General features: G+C 47.0%; 1 protein-coding gene across 3 annotated transcripts in view; it reads left to right on the top strand.

Annotated features, from left to right (window-relative positions):
* Window positions 1-450: 450 nt before the first annotated feature.
* The window catches only part of LOC146859824 (CD59 glycoprotein-like), a 224,642-nt gene continuing 198,497 nt past the window's right edge, over window positions 451-26,595 (top strand). Inside the window, exons 1-2 of one of the 3 annotated variants that reach the window (XM_085643568.1) lie at window positions 451-544; window positions 4,004-4,058. The gene's annotated coding sequence lies outside the window, so the exon portion shown is untranslated. Of the gene's footprint in view, window positions 641-4,003; window positions 4,059-26,595 lie in introns of all 3 variants that reach the window. The other 2 variants (XM_085643567.1, XM_085643569.1) reach the window with 2 other exon arrangements.

The raw sequence follows: 26,595 nt of genomic DNA, 5'->3' as shown, positions 1-26,595 counted from the left end.
ATACGCAAATGTATTATGAAATATGATGTGCATAATGCACCGTTTTCCACAAATACCCCCCAACCCCCATGCAGAGGGCGTGATCTGACAGAAAGTAAGAGAAGTTACACCTCGCTTTGACTCTCTGTCCGGTCAAGTGTAAACAAACACGCTGAGAAGCCGTCTCAAGACCAACTGCTAGTAAGGGCCCAGCATGGAGGCGTAGGGGGCGGGGCTCGGAGCTGGAGGCCGCCCCCAGCGCGAGAGATGCGAGTCCTAGCGCGGTGATAGGCCCAGGGTAGGAAAGGAGCGGAGCTCGGTTCGGAAGCGTTCTCCCCGCCTGCCGCTGTGAAAGGCCCTGGGCCCGTGGCATAGTGGCTAGAGAGGCGTGTCCTTGTGGAGGTGAGGCCTCTTCTCTCAGATGGGAAGGGCTGCAGGCTCTGGTATTGTTAAGCGCGGCCCCCAGAGCTCACACTGAGGAGCAGACTGCTCAAAGCACGCCACAGCCCGCGAGGAGAGGAGGCAGAATCCGTTAATACCCCGAGGCACCCAGTCCGACCTAGAGGTGAGGCCTCCCATACGCCGCTTGTGTCATTACCACGGTCTCTTGAGTGACAGACCTGAGCCCGACGTCTTCCAATATGCAGCGTTAGGCTGCCTGGTGAGTGGGTGGGCGCACTCGGCTAGATTTGGGGGACACAGGGATAAGGATGGACTCCCCGCGCCTTGGAAAATAACATGTTGGGGGTCTCTCTTCATGTAATTAAGCCACGGGTGTTAAGAGGGGAACACGGCGGGTTTAAAGCTGTTCCTGTCCGTCTGATATGTATTTCCAACGGTGTTTTGTTGGGCGTGATCCCTCTTACCACAGTGAAAATGCATGGAAGACAGTGTATGAATGTCTGTTTTTTTTTTGGGTGGAGTGCAGAAAAAAAGTAAAAAATATTATATTTACTAAATCAAATTGTACTGCTTGGCGAAATATGTAAAGACATGCTATACACTTAATGCATGAACTGTTCTTTATATTTTTTAAGGAGCCTAACTTCTGTGTGTCCAGGGTCTTTAATAATTTCATCATAATGGCACATATGCTGGTAGTAACATTCAAGACGTAGATCGTAATCGATCCAACCGCGAAGGTATTAATTAGATTTATAAATAGCTTCGACGTTGAGCGAAGATATAACGTTTTGCTTGTAAGCTGATCCTGAGAATGCATACACATCCACTCCAATGATCCCAGAGGCATGCAGGGCACAAGTCTTCAAAAGAGAAGTAGGGGAACTAGCCGAGTTAAGCAGTATGCAAGTGACATCAATGCGCGTGATAGCACTGTGGTAGACGACAGTGCATGACATTACACGTGGCGTCACTGAAAGTTACCTCACAAGAAGTGACATCCTTTATTAAGACCTCACACGCATGCTTAGCAGTTCTATCATGAACATTTAAGTGCTTTAGGAGATATTACAAATGAGGTTTTCCGTCTGGGTTGTGCTGAAAAAGTGGCGCATGCTTGGGGCAAAATCTGGGCCTCAACAAATATATTTGTGTTTTACAACTCTACCAAAAAGAAATTGCAACCAATTAAGCAGAACAGCTCAATTGCCATGTTTCTCCTCGTTGCCAAAGTCTACATTTTAATATATCTTATGAGGTTAAGGCACTTGTTGCAGAGATACTTGTGCGCCCAGTAAAGCTCACGGTAGGATAGTAATGGTAAGATAGCTTTGGAGGTTAACGTGTTTGTCTAGTCCCAGATTTGTATCCAAGTAGTATAGAAGGCCAATGTGTGTCCTGTAAAAACATATTTAAAATGCAGATGACTTATATTTTTATTTTATGTAGATTGGTAAATGGGTTACTCAGTGCTTAATTTGTGCCGGTGCTTTCTGGTGCCAAGCACTGGCACTTATTTCTCAGGGCAGGGTCTATAGAATTGAGAGCCATGGGTATGCTGCAGAGGAGTGTTGAAGGTGCTGACTTTTTAATGGTGGATGTTCTTCCGTTGCTTGTGCCAGTGAATTACCTGTACAGAAAACTCCTGATGTAGTCTGAGTCGGTTGAGGTCAATAACTTTAACTGGTGAAATAGGCTGCAAGCCAACCCTCCCTCATCAGCGGGAGGTGTGATTTACAACCAGTGCTTAGTTTGAGCAGTGGTCTCCAGTGCTTAAATCGGCACGTAATTCTCAGAACCAGGGCTTGTGACAGCTGCCACAAGGTGGCGCTGTCTGACTAATTTGGAGATTACCACAACAGGTAATTATTCATTCAATAAACATTAAAATGACTATTACCTGCCTCCCCAGCCATTCGTATAGGTTAAGGGGCCTGAAATAGTCAGAATCGTCACACTTGTGGGAGTGTGATGGTTACTTAGTACTTATGGTGTGTCTATCGTTGGCAGCATAGCAGGGGCTATTTGTGTTGCAAGCTGCAGTGGCCTCCTGACGAGAGCCCCAGCACTTATTATCTTACAAATTAAGCACACTGGGTTTACTGCTTGTTTAACTCAGAGACCCTTTTGTTTCCTGCATTTCACAAATTGTAATCTTTCTAATATAGCACTGAGAGCTATGAAGGGCATGTGACTCCTACACCTTGTAACTCTCACTGTCGTATGTAACACATCTTGTATGTTGATTTACACACATGCTTTATTGTTAATGTATATTGTGCATACTATGTACAGAGCTCGGACACCCTGCATTGGGATGAGTAGCACTGTAAAAGAAATAAAATAGTGGTTCAATTATTTGTGTAAACCTTGGACAGACCAGCACATCGGACATTCTTACAGTGCATGTATATCTCTTATATTCAGTGACTGAACTAAGTCAAAAGCAGGCTTCTTAAGTACCGTAAAGTAGTAACAAGCTGTTTTCCTTTATTTCCCCTCCATTGTATTTGCATCTAAGTGTTCGACTCAGACTCCACTCAGGCAGGATCATATTGGAACAAAAGAAGGCATGATGGCCCCTTAACTTTGGCCTTTATTTTTGGCCCAGCTGGAGGTGAAAATAAAAAGCCCCCACCCTGCCTGCAGGGTGGAAGGCAGACCACTTGTAGGCACTGGTGAATGTGTCCTGGTGTCTGAGAAATACACCAGGGAAACGTTCAACATATTTCTTAGGGTTGAACTTCTTGGCAAGGGAGATAGTGTCTACCCTGTGAAAATAGTGGGTGAACGCAGTCTACCTATGTGTACTCCCGACTTGTGCCTTGGAGACATGCATGCAGTCAATAAGCATGCCAACAAAGACGTACATTCACAAAGCATACATAGAGGTGAAGAGGATGTGGCGTTATGGACAGAGTCAACTTTGGAAATTAGGAACCAGGTTCAAGTCCAGCATCCTCTCAACATCCTAAGATTCTGAGCAAATCACTTAATCCCCCCAAAAAATACTATGCAAAAATTGCAACAAAAAAAGGCAAAATAGACAGGGGGTGGGCTGGGGTGATTCATGCGTAAACCGAAGCCCCTATGCAGTGAAATTACATTTTTCTTAAAGAGTGATTACTAGTCTGGCATTTCCTTAACAAATCCATCCTTTAAATGTGTGCAAGTCTTTAACTAGAAAAAGTCCCATCATGTAGTAATTAATAAACCTGAAGCAAAGCCTCTGCTATATTTGTTAACTTTAGTGTGTTGTGCTATTTATATATATTTACACAAAGTATAGATTTGGTGTTACATTTTTGACGTTTCAATGATAATGGCGAGTTTTATGCAAAATTATATGAATGCAATGTGATTTACAAATAGTGAATTCAAGGCATTCTGTAGAGAGAATTTTCTGATGCTAACATTTGCTAATGTAGGCCTTGATTTCAAAATGGTGATGGCGAGTTTTATGCATAATTATATGAATGCAATGTGATTTACAAATAGTGAATTCAAGTCATTCTGTAGAGAATTTTCTGATGCTAATGTAGGCCTTGATTTGAAAATGGTTAGTGCTGCTTGCATGTCTTACTATACAATCATTTTTGTTTCTGTCTCGCTCTGCACGCAGAGAATTCATGAATAAGCAGCCTTCTAAGCAATGAGATGTAACCTCCTTTTCCCAGGTACAGAATATTTCTTTTTTAGAATTCTGTAGCACAACGTTTCATTGAGAGTAATTCTTTCCTTGCCCTCAAACATGCGCTCCTGCTGTGCTCTCAGGAGTGAGTAAGCCAGACAAGTAATACATGTGAAAGCAATTCAGTTGTTGTATTGCGATTAGGACAAAACTGTGAGGATGCTGGGGTGCAGTGCCAGGTACTTGTAAGGGAGTGCTGGGGAAGGGTGCCAAACCTAAACTGGGTGTATAGTTTCCTGTCGTTGGTTATCTGAATAATATCTAGGTAGCTATTCGGGTATGTAACCAGTTTGAAGTCAATAAACTCCAAGGTTAGCTGTTTCCATGATGTATAACTGAATTCAGTCTGTGCTACCCAATCCCAATACTGTGATTTTCCAAGATCCTTATTTGGGAGCAATAACGGATCCGTGTTGTCCCAATGCTCCTGTTGCCCAGTGCAGCACCTAGCCTTAACTTGCCCACAGGTGTGTCCCAACAGACAGACAGCAAGCCGCAGTGACCAGTGACACTGGTCAGGGATGAGACCCAGGCCTTATGCCTCTCAGGGCCCTCAAACCCCTGTGGCATCAGAAGGTGGGGGGCAGTAGCCCCAGGTGCTGGGCACCCTTTGTCCACTTCCTTTCCTGTCAGGTCGGGTCTGACAACCTGGCACTGACCGACCAGCCCCGGGCCTGTATCCGGTGGCTGGACAGGAGGCTGGGGTAGGCTTTTCCATACCCAGTCCTCCTCTTCCTTGGGGCTCTGTACCCCCCCACCTGGAGCGGTACCCCCTTCTAGAATAGTCAGGGCACCTGCGGCAGGTGTCCTGCACCATTCACCCACCAGTTCAGGGGTTCTATCCTGCAACTGGGATCCCAGGTCAGGGGGGACACCCCGGACCTGGCCCTCCAACCTAGGGTCTACACCCTCCAGGTGAACCGGGGTCAGAGGCGAGGACTCCCTCCCTCTGCACCCCCTTCCAGAATTCTGCACCCTCCTACTCGGAGTGGTACACCTCCAAGACAAACTGGTAGAGACACTGCTTACAGATGTCCCTCCCTCCAGTTCAGGACCTCTCTCCAGCAACTGGTCTCCCAACCTAGGGTCTAAACCCTCCGGTTGCACACCTGCCTGGCATGCCAGGACTTCTGGGGACTCACACAGTATCTCCCCGAGGGTGACACATGACTCATGTGTCTCGTGACAGTCTGCCTGGCGCAGATCTCCCGGCCCCTGTCCACCGGACAGTGCGCGAAGATCCCCCAGGACAGAAGTGGTGTCACCATGGTCACTCCTAGGGGACTCAGCCCTTCTGGCTTGTCCCTGACACACTGGTTCTCTCACTGGGGAACACATCCCCCTCTCACCCCTCAGTCTGGACTTCTGCACCCTCCCAACTGGAGCGGTACCGCCAGACACCAGAACCACTGGAGCTCTGTTTACAGAGGCTCCAGGTTCTCCTGACACTAGGAGATCCTCCTCAAATGGCCTACTAGCACCGTCTAGGCCCCCAACCTGGTGTTCCCTTAAGAAACCCTCCAGGCCCTGAGACTGGGTTTCGGGCACCTTGGGACCCACAGTCCCACACTCACCCCTTCTCCACTGAGACAGGACGTGAGCCCCTACACCCCTCCCACTACACTGGGACCTAACCGGGCTACACTGAACCTCTTCCACCTCACAGGCCTGGAAGATATCTGGGCCACTCCTTTTGGGATCACTCCCCAATGCCTCTCCAGACCTTTTGGCATCCAACCAAAGGTCTGCCTCCAACGCAAGCTCTCTTGAACCAGAGAACTCACACTCCACCGGGTGTTGGCACAGCTCTGGAAAACAGGGACTTAAAATATGCTCTCCAACAAATGAATCACACAGCCCCCCACAATTGTTAACCAAGCTACCGTTTGCCTCACCCTCCAGTGCCTCACACAAGTACCCCACACCACTCTCCTGAGATTGGCAAGACAGTACCTGACTGTCTCTGTCACACAACTCACACTCTTCTGGGCGGTCTTCACACTCACACACCAAGGTTTCTACCATGGGGGAACCCCTCTCCCTGTACCTCTCATCTAGGGTCCGTAGATTGTCCCTCCCACTACTAGGAATATGGTCCCCTGTGCCAGTTCCCCAATCCACTTCAGGGACACTGCACTCCACTGGAACTACATCATAAACCTGAACCCCCTGGTGTATGTCAACCCCCTCCCTCAAGTTAGGCGCCACATCTCTGGGTGTTTGTACTTTTCTCTCAGCACTGGATATTACAATCTTGCTGCCACCATCTGAGCTGGACTCCACCTCCAACTCAGCAAAGCTCACTTCTTGAGCTAACCATTCTTCTTCAGCTGAGACACTCATGGCCTCAAGCCTCTCGAGCTCCAAATCAAGCTCCCTCATCCTCAACTCATGAGCCAGAAGCAATTTCTTCTCCTCCAAGGCACGGGCATTCCTGCTCTCCTCCGCCGCCTTGTCTACTTCCGATTGCTTCATTTTCATTTTCATTATTTCCAATTCATGGTTTCTCACCCTTTGATTCTCCTCCAACTCCTCTGGAGTGAGCCCCCTACTGGAATGGGAGCTGCCAGCCCTTGAGACTGCTCTGCCCACGGGCAGATCTTGGGGAATAAAACCATTCTCTTCATCTGCATCATCTTCCTCTTGGGCCTCCCAACAGGCCTTCAAGAATCTTTGTAGCACATCCTTTCTAGATCCGCTTTTCACAGGGCAACCACGGTCTTTGCAGAATTGCTTGAGATCTTCAACTTTGTATGAATATAAATCCGCAATGGAAAACTCCAATTCTGCCTTCTCGCTTGTTGCCACCTGAGACATGATGCTCTTGAAGAGTTACTCAAAAATAGAATCAAAAATATAGTATGTGGTTGTCTATTGGTCTGCACTTAAACTAGTGATGTACACCAATTACTGTGGGTCAAGTACAAATACAAGTTCAATCCCACCGCTGCCACCAATGTTAGATCTGGGGGTCTCTAGTTGGCAGGGTAGGTACCACTGTCCAAGTAGGGACCCTTGCTTCTAGTCAGGGAAAGGGGGATACACTGTTAAGATAACCCCTGCTCACCCTCTAGGTAGCTTGGCCTGAGCAGTCTAGGCTATCAAAGGCAATGTGTAAAGTATTTGTACCAACACTCACAGTAACACAGTGAAAACACCACAGATTTACTCCACACCAGTTTTAGAAAAATAATGTATCTTTACTAAAAACTTCACAAGACCACATATTACAGACAAACCAACATATAATTCAAAAAGGTTACTTTAAGGATAGTTCAAGAGTTTGCAGAAAGTACTCCAGGATGTCAAAGTCAGTGTCCTGCACAATGCGACTCTCAATGCACAAAATGCGACACTTTCGTGCCCAACAGTACCTGTAGTTGCGATAAGGTTCCCAAAAGCTATAACAAGGAAGATGGCAAAGGCGATGCGATGCTCCTGAGATCCTGGGGAGGCTTTGCAGCAGCCCTGCTTCACGCAGCAGAGGTGGATGCGCCGGCTCCGATCTGTAGGGGGAGGATGCGATACCTTTGGCTTTCGTTGCGTAGGTTTCTTAGGGGGAAGCTTCACGCACAGGTTCGATGCGACACTCTTCGATGTGGTGCGATGCGTGGCGCAGCGTTGCCTTCCGGCGCCGCAACTCTCGATGCGCCACGGAACGGGACTCTGCGTCGACGCACGCAGCGATTGGAGACTTTTCACGCACCGGCAGTGGTGCGGCCCGCAAACTGGTTCTGCGACAACCCTCGCAATGGCAGGAAGCTTCACGCTTCGGGACGATGCTCGACGCACTCGGCGATGCGGAGACCCTGCGTGTTGCGATGGTGCCGCGATGAAATTTTCCACGCACTCTCGTCTTGCGACACGCAATCGGATGATGCGCTGGGTACCAGTCACTCTTGTTCACGCTTCTGCTTCCCAGCTCCCTCAACACAGCAAAACGACCTCCTGAAGCCCCAAGACTGGGCAAGCACTCCAAGGCAGGTCAGAACTCTCTCAGCAGAGTTCCAGGGGAGCTGGTGGTGAAGTCCTTTTGTTCCTGGGACTTCTTAACAGGGAGCCAGCTCTTCTCAGGCCCTTGGAGATCAGAATCAAAAGAAGGGGACACAGCAAAGTCCTTCCCCTCTCCTTGGCAGCAAAGCAAAACAGCAAGCAGGCAGTCTTCTCCTCTTCAGTTTCTTCCAGCTTTCTCCTTGGCAGAGGTTTCTTCTTAGTTCCAGAGTGATCTAAAGTTTTAGGTGTCTGGGGTCCTCTTCTTATACCCCTCCAAGTCTTTGTCTCTTGTGTTTCAGTGGGGGGATTCCCCTGCTCAAACCGGTTCCTGGGTGTGCTCTGCTCTGGAGCACCTGGTTCCTTTCAGAGTGAGGGGCAGGGTCGTTAGACGCTCAGCAGGAGGTGGAGCCTTCTTTGTGCCAGCAGAGGCAGAGTCCTCAGCCTGGCCAGCAGGGGGTGGAGCCAGCTTTGTGTTTGTCAGGGGCAGCCCTATTCAGACCCAGGGACTACTCCTCCCACCCATCTAAAGCAGATCTCCCTATTCACCCTGCTGCTGACTCATCCAGGCTCCTGGAGCCACCTAGCACATCACCTGACACCAGTCAGCCAACCAGCACACAGGCACACAGGAAGGTTAAACAGGAGAATAGCTACTTTCTAAAAAGTGCTATTCTCACACAGTGAATTTAAAAACCATCTTGCTAAAAAGATGTATAATTAAATTCTGAACACAGAGATACCAAACTTGGATTTTCTATCTTGCCCTTATGGGAAGATAGGCATGTAAACAGCCTTCCCCATTCTATCCTATGGGCAAGATAGCCTCTCAGCAGTGAAAAACGAAAATGGCTGTAATTCACTACCAGGGCATGTTACACACCTCAGTACATGCCCTACCTTTCAGATACACTGCACCCAGCCCAGGGGGGTACCTAGGGCCACCATAGGGATGCCTGACATGTACAGAAAGGGAAGGATAAGGCCTGGTCAGTGGGTGCACTGGCCAGGTCGACATGGCAGTCCTGGACTGCACATAGGCACTGCAAGCAGGCCTAAGACATCATTTTAGCGCTACTCCTGTGGGTGGCACAATCAGTGCTGCAGCCCACTAGTAGCATTTGAATCACCAGCCCTGGCACACGCAGTGCACTTTACTAGGGGCTAACAGGTGAAACAAATATACCAATCATGGATAACCAATCAATATCACAATTTATACAGAGAGCATATGCACTTTAGCACTGATCAGCAGTGGTAAAGTGCCCAGAGTCTTATTGCCAACAACCACGGGTCAGAAAAAATGAAGGAGGAAGAAGCAAAAAGTTTGGGGATAACCCTGCAAAAAGGGCCGTTTCCAACACCCAATATCAGCCAGTAGGCGTTTCACGTTATTTATCCTGACTATCTTGTTGTATTTGTCCAGAGAGCTATCTTCCTTGAGAGCAATTCAGGAGTGCACCTGATTTACCGCAAGAATAAAAGCGGGCATAGGTTGGCCTTTTCTGCGATAGATTTCCTGCCCATGTCCAGTCTTAGGGGATGGAGAGGTGTGATCTGTGGTCGCAACACCTAACTCCTCAGGAACGAATTCTCGGATCTGGAGATGTCGTCCATTCTATCAAAGCCTCACAATTGGCCCTGTATAGTGCAGAGCTCAAAGATTTAGAATCGCAAATCTGGTGGGCAGCTGCAACAGGTTTGCTAAAGGAGGTGTGATGCTCTTTTCTCAGGGCCTCAACTATTTGCTTATGCTTCAAAGTCCTGTTGACCACATGTGGTTTCTAGGTCATATCTTCTGATAACTTTATGCCCAGATAATCAAAGGTACTGACCCTCTCTAGTGGGACACCACCTAGAGTCGGTCTCCCGCTGTATGATTTGTGAGGATTTATCATCAGGAATTTAGTTTTTGATGTGTTGATTTCTAGGCCTCACATTTCATATAAGTGTTTGTCTGAAATCAAATGGAGCCCCCCATATTTTTTTGACACTAGCAAGGTGTCGTCCGCAAACGAGTGTCACAATTTTTGCCCTCCCCCGCATAGGTGCAACCGTTGGAAACTGAGATAGACTCCACTACATTGTTCATAAAGAGAAAAAAAGTGCAGGTGCCATTATGCACCCATGGCGTACTCCCCTGTTGAAGTTGATTGGGTCGATGAGCTGGCCTTGCTCTACCCAGTACACAGAAAAAGTGTTTCATAGAGGCGAATAACTAAGGATAAGTACTCAGTAGGCAGTCCCATGTCTTTTAGCACTTGCCACAATTTTTTTATTGGGGCGAGATCAAAGGCTGTCTTCAGACCAATAAATGCTACACACAAGCTCCCCTGGCCAATAACCACGGTTTTCTAGAATATCAGAGGAAAGGGAACCCCTGATCTAGTGTTCCCGTCTTCTGTCTAAAACCAGCTTCATATGGGGTTAAAATATTGTTATCGCTAATCTAATCCTGAATCTTGGCCAAAAGGGTATGGCAAAACACTTTTTGAATAGTCAATGATACTAATAGGCTTGTAGTTGCAGGGTAGGTTCCTATCACCTTTCTTATATTTAGTATTCACCTATGCTCCCTTCCAGTAATCTGAGATTGGGGCTTCCCCTTCTATGGTGTTGTCAAGATGTAACTTGACCAGCTTTCCCAATCATGTAGAAAGAAATCGCCGGGATGCCATCAGGGCCCGGGGATTTTGTTTAGAAAATTGAATCCGCAGAGACCTGCATTTTGCTCCTGGTGAATAGGTTCTTGGAGGTAGTATGGGGCAGGTCAAGGGGGGGCCGATACGTGAAATAGGATGTTAAAATGATCATACCAAGCAGAGATTGGGATATTATTGGCTAGGGCAGGTAGCCTCGTTAAGTCCCCCCTTGTGACTAAGAGCCAGAACTTTTTAGGATCTTTGAGGGAACATTCTTACCCAATAAGCCTCCACCTATTCTCGTCCCACTCAGTTTAGCTCTAGATAGAGCTAATCTGTAGGACCTTCTCAATACTCTCACAGAGGCCATGTTCTTCACCCTAAGTGCTGTGGAAAGTTGCCTGCACTCTTGGTTGAACTATGCATGCTGCGATCTTCTGTTCGATCTGGATGAAGAAATCGCCGGGATGCCATCAGGGCCCGGGGATTTTGTTTAGAAAATTGAATCCGCAGAGACCTGCATTTCGCTCCTGGTGAATAGGTTCTTGGAGGTAGTATGGGGCAGGTCAAGGGGGGGGCGATACGTGAAATAGGATGTTAAAATGATCATACCAAGCAGAGATTGGGATATTATTGGCTAGGGCAGGTAGCCTCGTTAAGTCCCCCCTTGTGACTAAGAGCCAGAACTTTTTAGGATCTTTGAGGGAACATTCTTACCCAATAAGCCTCCACCTATTCTCGTCCCACTCAGTTTAGCTCTAGATAGAGCTAATCTGTAGGACCTTCTCAATACTCTCACAGAGGCCATGTTCTTCACCCTAAGTGCTGTGGAAAGTTGCCTGCCACTCTTGGTTGAACTATGCATGCTGCGATCTTCTGTTCGATCTGGATGAAGCAGGGGGCAATAACATGCTAGGCCAGCTGCTTGAAGTGACTGGATTGGATGTCCAAAATCTCATCCAATCCTCCTGGTTCCTAGATCTGGGCTGCAATCTCTGAAGTGCACGCTAATAAGTATTGTTTGATTAGGTGTAGCTTGCCTTTGTCCAGAATCATTTTGTGCCACTTGGGCTGGCAATTGTTGTTGGTTGGGTATAACTCCCTTGATGTTATTTGGACTTTAGGACTATTAAATGGGTTACCCCAAGGAGATGCAAGCTCAGACATATGGGGTTATGGTCGCTATCAACTCTGGTGCCCACAGTAATATCTATTATCGAGGGCCAGAGCCTTAAGTCTAGCAAAAAATAATCAATGCAGCTCGTGCCGATGGTTCTAATTAAAGTATTTGCTCCCACTTTGTCTAATTTAGTCCTCTCTTTTGTGGCCATCAACCCAGCGGCTCAAATGTCACATTGAAGTTGCCCGCTAGGATCAGGAGGTATGAGGCATCCATTTCGTCAGGAGCTCTTCAAGTTCTAGTAGGGTAGCTGATCCCCCCCCCCCCCACTACACTCCCGTTCCTCTGGCATAAACATTGTAAATATAAGAAGAAAAGGGAACATACATTATCAGTCCTGTGGCTATGTGTGTTGGATTTCTTAATATATGGTCTGAATGGCCTTCAAGTTGGATTCCTAGAATGTCTGGGCTATCCGAGGGGAGCTGGAGGATTTTGCAATACAGCACATTCCTAACCCATATCAACAGTCCTGTTGCGGGATGATAGTAAGATACAAAGCTTGGCATGGATGCTGGTGTTGTACGGAGGTGACATTTTCTTCCTCACCCCTGCCAGCTTGGGTAAGTCCTCGTGCAAATATGGAAATGAAAGGTTAGAGCCTGCCAGTAGGTCACCTACTGGGACATGAATGTTAGGAGAAAGGATGAATGCCTCTCCTCTAAGACACTCATCTGTTTCCTACTGGCCCCCCTTTTTGCCAGGTCTCCTTGACTAAAACTGGCCTCAGTGTTATCCTTTTCTGGCAGCCTATAATTTCAGCGAATTCGCTGGCCACTAGTGGGTAGGGCTAGATGAAACTCTGTTTCTGGGCGAGTGGCTCAACTCTGAACTCCATCGTTTAGGGCTAATATGGAGTCTTGACCAAGGTGGGTGGCAGGAGTGTGATCAACAGATATCTGTGGGCTTTGTACTTAAATTGGAGGTTGCAGGAGGTTGCAGGAGGGCAGGATCTTCATTCAAAGTAATTAAGTTATGGACAAGCCCCCCCACCCCCACCATCTGCCAGGCAAGATATCTTCCCTAATTACAGATCTGTAGCCTCTCACGTGGGAGATCCAGTGGATTGTTTTATTCCTAAGCAAATCCTCTCCTTTGTGTTGTTTGCTTCCCTAGGATGTTGCTAGCTAGAGATTGCTTGCCATGGGATTTTCCATGATATTCGGAAACTCCCTTGACTGCTTGCAGTTGCATGGTTTATTTCGCCAATGATTTCCTATTTGTGACTATTTCAGAGAAGCTTTGTTTGACTTCTGCATTTAGCAGCTCGAGTGGGAAAGTGGCAGTGCCCTGCGGGTACGAGAGATTTGTCAAAGTGGGTTGTTGTTCGGAGGGGGCAGTACTTTCGTTTGTGCGCTATCTCCCCAGCTTCTTGCTATGAGTTGGTTAACATGCCCTGTGAGGTCTCCTATTGTGGATCTGAGAGCATTGATTTCTTCTCTCTGGTCACATATGATCATGAGAACGTCTTGGTTGGGTGGGCTGGCCTCTTTGGCGTTGGAGTCTCTCCCCCTTCCCCCCCACACACTCCTTCTCAGTTGTGAATATAGTCGGACATATTTAAAAGGGGTGTGAATCTGTTGCTGCAAGTGATATCTGATTCAGGTGGGCCTTGAGCAACTGGAGTATCTAATTTTGCTGTTTCCATGTTAGTTGGCATACGTTATCAGTCCTGTGGCTATGTGTGTTGGATTTCTTAAACATGTTAGCGATGCATTTTTGTGTTGTAGAGCTTGCATGTGGAATTCCTTGTGAATGTGACTGGAGTCTGGCCCTGGCGGGTCTAAAATCTCCTCACATTCTACCAATAAGTTGTCAATGCAGCCAAGTACACAATTCCCACCAGCATGCTATAGGGCTTTTTTTAACTTGTTTGGTTTTACGAGCGCCACCCAAGCCCCGATGTCAGCGGCTTTCCTTTTTCCCCTCTCCCAGCCTAAGCTCTGAAGTTTGGGGGGAATGAACTGCAACCTGCTGCACATTGGAATACAATAAATTGAACAGTATACAGGTATTTAACAGTGAATATCCAGATGACCCAGTACCCTGAATGACCGAAGTACAAACCTTAGTGTGGTGGCCCATCCTTTTCCGGGCAATGACGAGTGCAGACGGGCCTGCCGTGGCCCGGGTTTTGCCTGAGCACATCCCGCGCAGCAATAGATCATTTGCTGGCTTTATGCGCCTACTGGCGTGATGAGGAAACGTTGGACGCCAAACTGCTGCGGGTAATGCTGGGGCTTATGGTGCAAGCCCCCCTCCTGCTGGAAGAAACAATTGGAGAGCTCTGAGAATCAGTGCAAGCTCCCTCCATTTGGATGACTGTCCAGTTTCTGTCAATGTTCATGCGTGCCAGTGTTTCAGAAGATCGCTTACTGCTGGCATCTGCCATGATCCCCTGAGGAATAGGAGGGCAGATGAGAACCCACCACCCCTTTGCTTAGGTTCTCAACCCCCAACTACTGCTTTAGTTTGAAATAAACCATTTGAGTCACCTGAACCTAGGTGTCCTAATCCTAAGAGCTGGGACCCCACAGGAGATGAGTATGAGCCACGAGGTGGTACAAATGAAGGTGAGGACACAGGACCAACAACAGAGATGCTGTCTTGTTCCCCTGCCCACAAAGTACCTCGCAGTGGCTTGGTGCAGGGAAAGCAGGAGAGAGAGACAAGTCATTAACCTCTGATGACATGCCGCTGAGTGGAAAACCTTGCCCTAGTGAATATGAATGTGGGCCCTGATGAAATTAAGCTGTTGAAGGAACGAAGAAGGACTTTTCTGTATTCAGGAGGTGTTGTAGGAAGAAAGAGGCACTTTTCTCTATTCAGGAGGAAACCATGGATCTCCAGGCTGCCACACACCCCCTGAACAGCTTGACTGGCCTTAGAAAAAGAAGTGTTACAGATTAGCCAATCTTCGATATTGGGAAACAACAACATTCCAAAGGAATTAAGGTTCGAACCAGAGGATCCAGAGTTTTTGTAAACACCAAAGGTGCTTACCAAAAGGTCAAATGCAGAATTGAAAGTTATGTCCCAATGTAGGGAATCTGAAAAATTTCTGGGAAGCAGGTTTAAAAGGAATGTGCAACTAGGCATCAATCGGATCTAATGAACATGCAAAATGCCAAGATGGGGGGAAAGGGCAGTAATTAACCTACAACAATGCTTCGGTCTGGATTGAAAGTCCAACTGTCATTCGCCTATTAATCTACACCAATATTATTCTACAGTTCTTTGCTTCCTTACAAATACATATCCATCCCCATGCTACTTTCTTGTTATGCTTCGCATTATTTTACATGGTATAGTCAGACCTATTGGCATTGCCAATATAGTTTTTTCTAAGCTTTCAAACAGGACCAGTTCTAGAGGGTAAGCCAACCCCACCCAAACATGACCCTTGGCCCTCTCAGTAACTGGATGAATGCCAATGGAAATTGCACACATGTGGTGTCTTGCTGACCTCACCAGCCTCATACGGGCTGTGTGTTCCAGATTCCAGGGCAGACAGTTTGGCCCAGGCTTTTCAGAAGAAGCTGATCTTATTCTCCCATGAAGAATAAAATATCTAACCTTTATTCCTGTGTGCTGTGATCCTTTGGAGCATACTTTATCACACTGGCAATGACTGGAAAACGTACCTGTAAGCCTGGACCCTTGCTGTGAGCAGACCCCGAGATCATCCAAGGTAAAAAGCGACTTCGCATCTTCCACTGAAGAGGTTGTCAACGATTATTTATCCTGACGAAAGTCGCTTCAAAATCTGAGGTTGTGCTGAGATTTAATTTAATTATTTGCGCTTTGCCGTTCTTTACTTCGACTCGCACATTGTTTATCTCGCGCTCCTCCTGGAATCTGCATGCACCATTACTCGCGCAGTGATCACGAACACGCTACCTTTAGTGCGCGTCAAAGAATTCTGATTACAAAAGCGGAAGCGTTTGTTTTATCGAAAGAAGCATGTGCGCGCATCACATGGCAAAGTAGAACGCTGATCTCCTTTATGTTAAATACAAGACCACTGACTTTCCCCAATTGTGGTCCAGCGTGTTGTTCATTGGCGTCTCGGCGATACGCACGGCAGAGTCACTTTCTTTAATATTAAGCAAGCGTGTTGCTGTTTTGATATCTCGGTGACACGCACGCCCATATTATTTACAATGCCAAGAATGAACATTCTTTTCTAGCATGTTACTATCTCAACATCTGGGCGACACATGCGCCTATATTTTCAATAATACCAAGTAAACAGCACGCCTATATTTTCTATAACACCAAGTTGAACAATCTCCTCCAATGCTGTACATCCTGTACCTGTTGTACTCATGCTTTGGTTTCATATATGCCAATATTGTGTTCATCATCACAAATTAGTGTTTTAATGCACCTGCACAATTTTTACCCTCTCCTGGTGAACCCATTCTAGAGTGGAAACAACGGAAAGAAGGTTTGGAGACATACACTGAAGGATCTAGGATATAGAACCGCACTTATTTAGCTTCTGGGAAATATAGTCACATTTGGTGTGTTGACCAAGGAGAACTAGACCCTTTTGGTTCCCTTTGTTGTGAAGGAGCCTTCCACAGCAGGCCATTACAAAAATATTTTGGTCTGCACACACGACAAGCAGTCTGTTTATTCAATGATAATTCACACAGTTGTATGTTCCTTCAATCTTTATTTTCAGATTACTCTTCTCAGTAGCCAGCGCGTTTCCTCCTGTTGAAGGACTTCTTCTGGTTCCGACGATCCACGAGAAGGTACTTCCTTTGGTGATCGCGCTCCTTCCAGCATGTCCCTTTTTCTGCACTTTATAAGGACTGTGACATATCTACTTTGAACGGCATCTTAATAGGTAGCCCAAGAAAATTATGTCTACAAACATAGGATTATACTTGCATAGCGATACAGAAGAGGGATCTGATTGTATTTCCTGTCGTCAAGAAGAAAGGCTCTCAGTGGGACAGATGCATGGATTGAGGAGCCCTGAAAAAGTCCTTCAACAGGACGAAACGTGTTGGCTACTGAGAAGAGTAATATGAAAATAAAGATTGAAGGAACATTCAACTGTGTGAATTATCATTGAATGAACGGACTGCTTGTCGTGTGTGCGGACCAAAATATTTTTATAATTGCATACATTGAAGCCATTGGTGGTGATGATTATACGGACAAGAGGAAACTTGCTATATTGAAACATTGTCTAGGCGCTGAAGGCAGGCGTATTTCAAGTCCTTTATCACCAATTACTATAAATCGCACATCGTCATCAGATGACGATATTGGTGTATTTGAGGAGGCTATTAAGCAGTTAGATAAACAATATGTAAAATAAGTCCATAAGGTTTTTGCACATCATAAATTTCTTAGCAGAGGTCAACTGGTTAATGAATCTATAGACGTTTTTGTCAATGACTTGAGAATCTTGGCATCCTAATGTAATTAATCTACGTTTTATGACCAGATGATACGTGACCAACTTTTACAAAAAGTTGCTGATGTCAAGCTTCAAGAAAAATTATTAGCTGCTGAAGCCTTAACACAAGCTAATGACATAGCTAATCGCTTTGAGTGTATGAAACTTGGATTAAAAGAACTTGCTGAACAGAAGGTCTCGGAGGTTAATTTAATCAAGAGGTCTAATCCTGATGAGGACACTTCCAGCAAATCCAAATCTAAAACTAATTTCAACCAAGAAAGAAAAGACTGTCTGTTTTAAATGCGGCATTCCAGGTAATTTGGCCAATGACAAAAGGTGTCCTGTCATTGGTCAAGTATGCAGATATTGTAAATTAAAAGGACAATATACTAGGATGTGTAAGAACAAGAACAAATCCAAGAATACAAATACTGACTATAAGACCCAAAATGCCGAGCAAGTAAAAGAGGTTAATTGTGATATCGAGGATGATGAATTTTTATTAGCTGTTTATGAAGTTAACAGCAATATGACAGATGCTCCTTTTTGCACTGTTCTAATTGGTGATAAGAATGTAAGAGTTATGGCAGACTCTGGTGCTAGACATACTCTCCTTGGTGACGAATGGTTAAAGGAATTTCCCAATGTATGTTTATCTCCTCCAGACATCAAACTGGTTGGTTACGGGACAAAACCCATAGATGTATTCGGATTTCGCACAACTACTCTTAGCTTTAAAGGGAAGTCCATTTCTTCCAAAGTATATGTTGTAAGGGAGGGTTCATGCCTTTTAGGGTGGCCTCAACAAAGAAATCTTATGATCACCCTTGACCCCAACCACCCTGACCAGGCACTTGGGTACTCTGATTTAATTCTTCATGTTGGAATCGATCCCGCATCCGAGTGGGAAAACGGTTTCCCAGTGTATTCTCCTCTTCTAGATTAGGTCTTCAGAAAAATTGTGTTCCAAAATTATTTTGAAACATGATGCTGTACCCAAAGTTCACAAGGTTAGGAATGTTCGATTACTTTTAAGAGAAGCTGTGAAGAAAGATCCAGAAAGATTATGTATTCTTGATGTTATTGAGGAGATTGAATCCTCAGAGTGGTTTCCTCCTGTTGTTGTTGCACACAAACCTAATGGCCAAGTCAGATTGTGTGTGGACTTAAGCGATCTTAACAGTGTATGGGTGGACAGACATCCCCTGCCCAATATTTGTGGGATGTTTACGAAACTCAAAGGTGCCTTAGTATTTTCGACTCTTCATTTGTCTAACGCATATCATCAAATCGCTCTCCATGAGGATAGCAAACATCTTACCTCATGAATTGCATCCGCTGGGGCTTTCAGGTACAAGAGAATGCCTTTTTGTTTAATATCTGCATCATCTGTTTTTCAAAGACTAATGCATAAATTGTTTAAGGACATCAAAAATGTATTATATTTTGCAGACGATATTCTGGTTTTTGCATACAATTCACAAGAACATACCGATATTCTCCACAAAGTCTTGTGTATATTACAGGGCAATGGTCTGACTTTAACTAAGGACAAATGTACGTTTGGTGTAACATCTTTTGATTACTTGGGTCATTCCATTAACAAACACAGTATTTCTCCCTAGCAAAATATTATCAGAGGCATTGAACAAGCAGCAGAACCTCAAAATAAGGACCAACTTGGATCTTTCTTAGGTCTTGCAGAATATTATGCTAAGTTTATTCCTGTGTTTTCTGATAAAACTTTACATATGAGAACCCAAATGAAGAAGAACAAGTCTTTTTTGTGGGATGACAATTGTGCTAGCGAATTTAAACAATTGAAAAATTAAATTTAATCGGCACATTCTTTAGCCACGTTTAAAACTGTGTACGACTCTGTAATTGTCTCTGATTCCAGCAATGTTAGTTTAAGTGCTGTCCGAATGCAAAATCAAAATGGTCGGTTAGTCACAATTGCCTTTGCATCTAGACCATTAAAAGGTGCTAAAAGCAAATACTCTACTCTAGATAAAGAAACTCTTGCATGTTGGTGCAGCATTGAGTATTTTAGAAAATATGTTTATAGCACTGTTTTCAAGGAAAGGACTGACCACCGTCCTCTTGTAGATTTGTTTACAACAAAAGATTGTGGTAGAGCTATGTGGTATTTCCCTTAGGCTGGGTGTCCCCTCCCTCTAGGTCAAGTACTATCCACACAGTTTGTTGGTTTTGGTGTTCGTTTATTTCTTTCAGGGTCTCTATGTTGGTATCACATAGGTATGCTATATAGCGGAGTTTCCGGGTCTCTAGGTGTTCTCGGGCGGGTTCTTCCACTTGGGTCTCTTCACACAGGTGTTCGTGGGGTTTAGTCACGTAGGGGAAATGAAAGAGAAGAAACCAGGCTTTAGCATACAGAACAGTACGGGTATGGGTTTATCAAGGAGGGTAGGGGCAAAGGTAGTGCTGACCGTCACCAGGGCCCTGTCGCCAGTGATTAGGTGCCTAGGGGAAAGGGATGTCAGGTGACTGTTTGTGGATGCCCCTCATGCGACCCCACAGCCCACGAAAGACTCCCAAATACCCGCTCGGCACTTGCCTGCTGCCGCGACCCTCCCCCGGGGCCGTGGTGATGGGAGACCCAGTCTCCTGGCTTTCTGGGAGATCAGCGGTCTCAGGGGCAGTGCTCCACGAGCTGTTGTCGTCCTGTTTCTCCTCCGTGTCGTTTTGCTCTCCACTCTTCCTCTTTCTCGATCGCTCTCCACTCTTCTGCCTCATCGTCGCTCGCTCTCCGCTCTTCTTCCTTCTCGAGCGCTCTCCACTCTTCTTCCTCTTTCTCGATCGCTCTCCACTCTTCTGCCTCCTCGTCGCTCGCTCTCCGCTCTTCTCCCTCCTCGTCGCTCAGTCTCGCCGGTAGACAACCTCTCGTCTCCTCCGGCCAGCCTCTTGTAGCGGAAGCACCCGCCTCTTCCTGGGAAGCGACTAGTCTGTCTCCCACACTTCCGAGAGTACTGACGGCGGCCATGTTGGGTCTGTCGCCGCCGGCGTTGCGATGGTCAGGGGGTCGCTCACCACCACACTGCCCTTCCCCCGGGAATGGACGTTTGGGCCATTCGAGCATCGGGACCCGGTAAAGATAGTCCACGTTCGTTTGGAGTTTACCCGGCATGTGAAGGGTTTCGAATGAAAGGCTGTAAAGAAAGAAACCACCGTAAGATCTTGGGATTGGAGTCTTTGTGGAGAGAAAGCCAGGTGAGAGGAGCATGGTCAGTGAGTAACAGGAAGGGGCGTCCCAAGAGGTAATACTGTAGGGCCTCCATCGCCCATTTAAGAGCAAGGCATTCTTTCTCGATTGTGGCATACTTGATTTCCCTGGGATATAGCTTTCTACTGAGGTAGAGAATGGGACGTAGGTCACCGGAGTCATCCGGTTGGGACAACACTGCTCCCAGGCCCCTCCCTGAGGCGTCGGTTTGGAGTACAAAGGTTTTCTGAAAGTCCGGACATATAAGGACGGGGGCTGAACAAAGAGCTCTTTTTAACTGATGGAAGCTCTCTTCTTGAGGTGTGGACCAAGGTATGCGTTTTCCACTATAGGCTTTCGTGAGGAGGTCGGAAAGGGGGCTAGCGATTTCCGAGAACCGGGGGATGAACCTCCTATAATACCCCACTAGTCCAAGGAAGGAGCGTATAGCTTTTCTATCCGCGGGTCGGGGTATGTTTGTGATAGCCTTGATTTTGTTGATTTGGGGTCTTATGCAACCGTCACGGATATCATAACCCAGATATTCTATATGGTTGTTACCGAACGTAGTTTTCTTAGGATTGAGCGTCAGACCGGCCTTCTCTAAGGTTTGTAGGATAGCCTCTAGATGAGTGAGATGGGTATTCCAGTCGGGACTATGCACAACTATGTCGTCTAGATAGGCAACCGCGTATTGTCGATGTTGGGTCAAGAGGGCATCCATCAACCGCTGAAAGGTAGCAGGGGCCCCGTGTAGGCCAAAGGGTAGTACTTTAAATTGAAATAACCCAGGGGGGGTTGAGAAGGCCGTTTTCTCTTTGGCTGTTGGGGAGAGAGGGATTTGCCAGTAACCTTTCGTTAGGTCGATTGTGGTCATTACTTTGGCCTCTCCTAGACGCTCGATTAGCTCGTCTACCCTTGGCATGAGATATGCATCGAATTTGGACACCGAGTTCACTTGGCGGAAATCAATGCAAAAACGAATGCTGCCATCAGGTTTTGGGACTAGGACCACGGGGGACGACCAAGCGCTATTGGAGGGCTCAATTATGTCTGCCTTTAACATGTCTTGAACTTCTTGGTCTACTGCTTGTCTTCTGGCCTCGGGGATGCGGTAGGGCCTTAGTTTAATGGGGTGGTTCGTGTTGGTGATGATGTCATGTTCCACTAGTGTCCTTCTCCCTGGGATTCCTGACAGGACAGAGGAGTATTTAGCACACAGTGTGAGCATTTGGTTTCTTTGGGTCTCGGTAAGTTGGGGTTCCCAGCTGTAGGGGTGGTCTTTCGTTCAGGTCTCTGGGTGGGAGGAGTACTTCTAGTGGCCTGTTCTCTGTAATGTAGCGGACGGCTGTCTCCGTGCTAGAGGTGTGGGCTGGGGGTTCCTCCCAGGCTTTTAAGAGGTTTATGTGGTATATTTGACCTACGTCCTTTTTGTGCGGGACGGCTATCCGGTAGGTGACAGGGGTTACCTTATTCACTACTTTGTAGGGCACTTGCCAGGTGGCTAAGAGTTTCTTTTCTGAGGTGGGTAAGAGGATAAGTACCTGATCTCCAGTAAAGAATTCCCGAAGACGCACATGTTGATCGTACTGTTTTCTCTGTCGGGTTTGTGCACTCTCCATGTTGGAGTGGACGTCCTCCCATAGGGAAGATAAAGTGTCTTTTAGTGAGGCAGAGTATTGAAGGAGGGGTTTTCCTTCGTCCTCGGTCCACTGTTCCACGGCCATATCCAAAAGAGTTTGTGGACTTCTTCCAAACAAGAGTTCGAAAGGCGAGAACCCTGTGGACTTTTGTGTATGCGTCCGGATAGCAAATAGCACGAGAGGTAGCTGCCGGTCCCAATCCCTTCCTGCTTTGTCTATGCTTTTCCTCAGGATGGTTTTTATCGTTCGATTATAGCGTTCCACCAGTCCATCCGTTTGAGGATGGTACACTGATGTACGTATTTGTCTCACCTTCAGAATGTCGCATATCTGCTTCATCAGGCGGGACACGAACGGGGTTCCTTGATCGGTTAACAGTTCAAGGGGGAACCCTACACGGGAAAAGAATGAGACCATAGCATGGGCAACCGCTGTTGTTGTTATGGATGACAGGGGTATGGCTTCTGGATACTTTGTGGCGTAATCTACCAATACTAAAATGTACTCGTGTCCCCTAGCAGATGGGATCAGGGGTCCTACCAGATCCATTCCCACCCTTTTAAACGGTACGTCTATGATGGGTAGGGGTTGGAGTGGGGCTTTAGGTATAGCAGGGACGTTAATCAATTGACAGCGGGGACAAGCCGCGCAGTACCGGGCGACTTCTTGGTATACCCCCGGCCAATAAAACCTAGGCAATAGGTATTTTAGTGTGTGTTCCTTGCCGTAGTGCCCTCCCCCTGTTTGGCTGTGGGCTAATGCTAGTACCTGTTCTCTAAAGGGGCGTGGGACTAACAACTGTTCTTTTCGTTTGTCCCCCTCCAGGGATATTCTGTATAATAACCCCCTTTTTATACAAAAGAAGGGTCCTACCTTGTCTGGTTGTTCTTCCTGGACCTGCTCCCAAGTGTTCTGTAAGGTGGTATCGTCTTTTTGGGCCGCTCTGAAGCTCCGTCCTGTTTCTGGGGATAAGTCTGAGGAGGTAAAGACAGGGGAGGGTAAGACAGCTCTGGTGGAAAGATACCTGATTTGGTCTTCCTTCTTTTCCCTTCGTGTTTTTGGTGTCTTGGGGGAAGCTCCCTGTAACTCTTCATTATAAAAAGGGGCATCACACAGCCATGTTACTGGGTTTGAAGAAAGGGTGGATGTCTGTAGATAGTCGTGGAATCTGGGGAGGTCTGTTCCTAGCAAGACTGCTTCAGGCAGGGCTGATACTACCCCCACCCTCCTAAATAGGGATTCTCCTTCTATATCGAGGAGGACTTCGGCTAAGGGATACAAATTCTTCTCACCGTGAATACAGGTCACCTGTATACAGTCGTTGCCTATGTATTGGGATTCACGTACTAGGGTTTTGTCTACAGCTGTGTGGTGACACCCCGTGTCTAGAAAGGCGAGAACGGGTTTGCCGTTTATATGTATTGTTTTTCTATACCGGTCAGGTGCTGTTCCTGTGACAAGTATACGTCCCCGAGTATACCCTACCTCCATGGGCTCTTGTTGGGAAGGTCGGGAAGGACAGTGTCGGGCAATGTGTCCCCACTCAGCACAGTGGAAACACTGGGGTCCGGACGGGATTTGTCCGGAGGGAGTAGTTTTGACTGGAGCCCGAGGGACCGCTTGCCCTCTCTGTTCAACGTAGGGGTTGACGGGTTTACTTGGAGGTTTTTGGGGACCTACATGGGTTCGGGTCAGAGGAACTTTGAATTCAGGGGAACGGTGGTAGGCACAGGCGAGGTCCACAGCTACCGTAAGCGAGAGGTTGGGGTGTTGTTTGACCCATGCTCTGGTGGTATAGGCCTCGAGATACTGCTCGAGGTACACTTTCTCGGTAAGTTCGTCAACAGAGGAAGTGGTGGGTTGCAACCACCGATTTCCCAGATCCCGTATACGATAATATAGGGCCCTTGGGTTGTCACCTGTAGACCATTTCTCTTTCCTGAATCGGGACCTATAATATTCCTGGTCGCAACCCAACCTTTCCAGGATGGCCCTTTTGACATCGGCATAACTGGTGACCCCGGCTGGGTTGGCTGCTTGATACGCAGCCTGTAGCTCTCCCGACAAGAGAGGCGCTATGTATAATCCCCATCGTTCGGGTGGCCATGCGGCAGTAGATGCTACCCTCTCAAAGTTTACAAAGAAGTAATCAGGGTCATCTCCTGGTTGGAACTTCTGCAACACCGACCCCGGAACATTTGGGTGTACCCTGGCGCTTGCTATAGTGTCTGTAAGGCGTTGGATAGCTGTATCTTGCACTTGTTGGTTGGCTGTCAGGAGGGTTGCTTGATCTTTTACGGCGGTCTGCAGAGCCGCTCTGTCACGCTGTGCTAGTTTGGCTTGTTCTTCGAACACAAGCTGCAGATGGCGTTGCCCTTCTGCCAACTGGGTAATTATGGTCTCCATGGTGGGTTTCTATCTTTTCCCAGACAGAGTGAATCCCACTTCTGACACCACTTGTGGTATTTCCCTTAGGCTGGGTGTCCCCTCCCTCTAGGTCAAGTACTATCCACACAGTTTGTTGGTTTTGGTGTTCGTTTATTTCTTTCAGGGTCTCTATGTTGGTATGACATAGGTATGCTATATAGCGGAGTTTCCGGGTCTCTAGGTGTTCTCGGGCGGGTTCTTCCACTTGGGCCTCTTCCAGGTACCCCGGTCTCTTCACACAGGTGTTCGTGGGGTTTAGTCACGTAGGGGAAATGAAAGAGAAGAAACCAGGCTTTAGCGTACAGAACAGTACGGGTTTATCAAGGAGGGGAGGGGCAAAGGTAGTGCTGACCGTCACCAGGGCCCTGTCGCCAGTGATTAGGTGCCTAGGGGAAAGGGATGTCAGGTGACTGTTTGTGGATGCCCCTCATGCGACCCCACAGCCCACGAAAGACTCCCAAATACCCGCTCGGCACTTGCCTGCTGCCACGACCCTCCCCCGGGGCCGTGGTGATGGGAGACCCAGTCTCCTGGCTTTCTGGGAGATCAGCAGTCTCGGGGGCAGTGCTCCACGAGCTGTTGTCGTCCTGTTTCTCCTCCGCGTCGTTCGCTCTCCACTCTTCCTCTTTCTCGATCGCTCTCCACTCTTCTGCCTCCTCGTCGCTCGCTCTCCGCTCTTCTTCCTTCTCGAGCGCTCTCCACTCTTCCTGGATCGCTCTCCACTCTTCTGCCTCCTCGTCGCTCGCTCTCCGCTCTTCTTCCTTCTCGAGCGCTCTCCACTCTTCCTGGATCGCTCTCCACTCTTCTGCCTCCTCGTCGCTCGCTCTCCGCTCTTCTCCCTCCTCGTCGCTTGGTCTTGCCGGTAGACAACCTCTCGTCTCCTCCGGCCAGCCTCTTGTAGCGGAAGCACCCGCCTCTTCCGGGGAAGCGACTAGTCCGTCTCCTACACTTCCGGGAGTACCGACGGCGGCCATGTTGGGTCGGTCACCGCCGGCGTTGCGATGGTCAGGGGGTCGCTCACCACCACAAGCCACTTCAAGGATTGCCAGATGACAGTACAAGTTGCAAGATTTCCATTTCAAAGTTGAGCATTTCCCTGGGGTAAAAAACATTCTCGCTGATTGTCTATCAAGACTACCAGTGGATGATTACAGTGTTGTTGAAGAGGATGAGTATTTAGAAAAAGTAATTTCGATATGTGAAGTATCCAAATGTTGTATCCAAGAGAATCAGTGGAGATTAACGTGTGACAAGGATATGGTTCTTAAAGAGGTCATTGGTTACATTAATTCTTCATAGTCTAGGAAGACTGACATTGCAGGAAGTCTTCTTCCTTTCTTTTATGTAACTCACGAGATATCTTAAAAAAATTATGTGTTAATGAGAGGTTTGCAACTTGTTGTGCCTCTAGATTTACAACAAACCATTCTTCATCTGGCGCATGAAGGGCACCCTGGTATGACCAGTATGAAAAGAAGGATTAAAAGTGAATTTTGGTGGCCAGCAATGGATAAGTGTATTGAACGCAAGATCAGGTGTTGCATTCAATGTTGCACTAGTGATAAATCTAAAAAAACTGTTTCTTATGAACGTCTTCCCATTTCTAGACCGTCCCGTGTGGGAATATGTTTTGCTTGATATTGCTGGTCCAATGTGTCTGGGCCACAATCCTGTCTATGCCATAGTTCTTATTGATCAACTATCTTAGTGGCGTGATATTAGATTAGTTCCCAACATTACCTCGAAAGTGGTGATTCAATTTTTAAATGATGTATTTGAAAGAGAAGGGTTTCCTGAATCCCTTCTAACCGACAATGGGGCGCAATTAACATCCACTGAGATGAAATATTTTCTTGACGGTCATGGCATTGTTCACAAACTTTCATCTGTTTATTATCCCCAGAGCAATGAAATTGCTGAGAGGTGGATCAAGGTGTTCAAGGAGGGGTTACAACTGGCTATTTCTAATGGAAAATAATTGTAATAAAGCCATCAA

This window comes from Triturus cristatus, chromosome 3_1 (assembly GCF_964204655.1).
Source record: "Triturus cristatus chromosome 3_1, aTriCri1.1, whole genome shotgun sequence".
In the NCBI taxonomy this organism is placed as follows: domain Eukaryota; kingdom Metazoa; phylum Chordata; class Amphibia; order Caudata; family Salamandridae; genus Triturus; species Triturus cristatus.
This window is presented reverse-complemented; position numbering and strand designations above follow the sequence as displayed.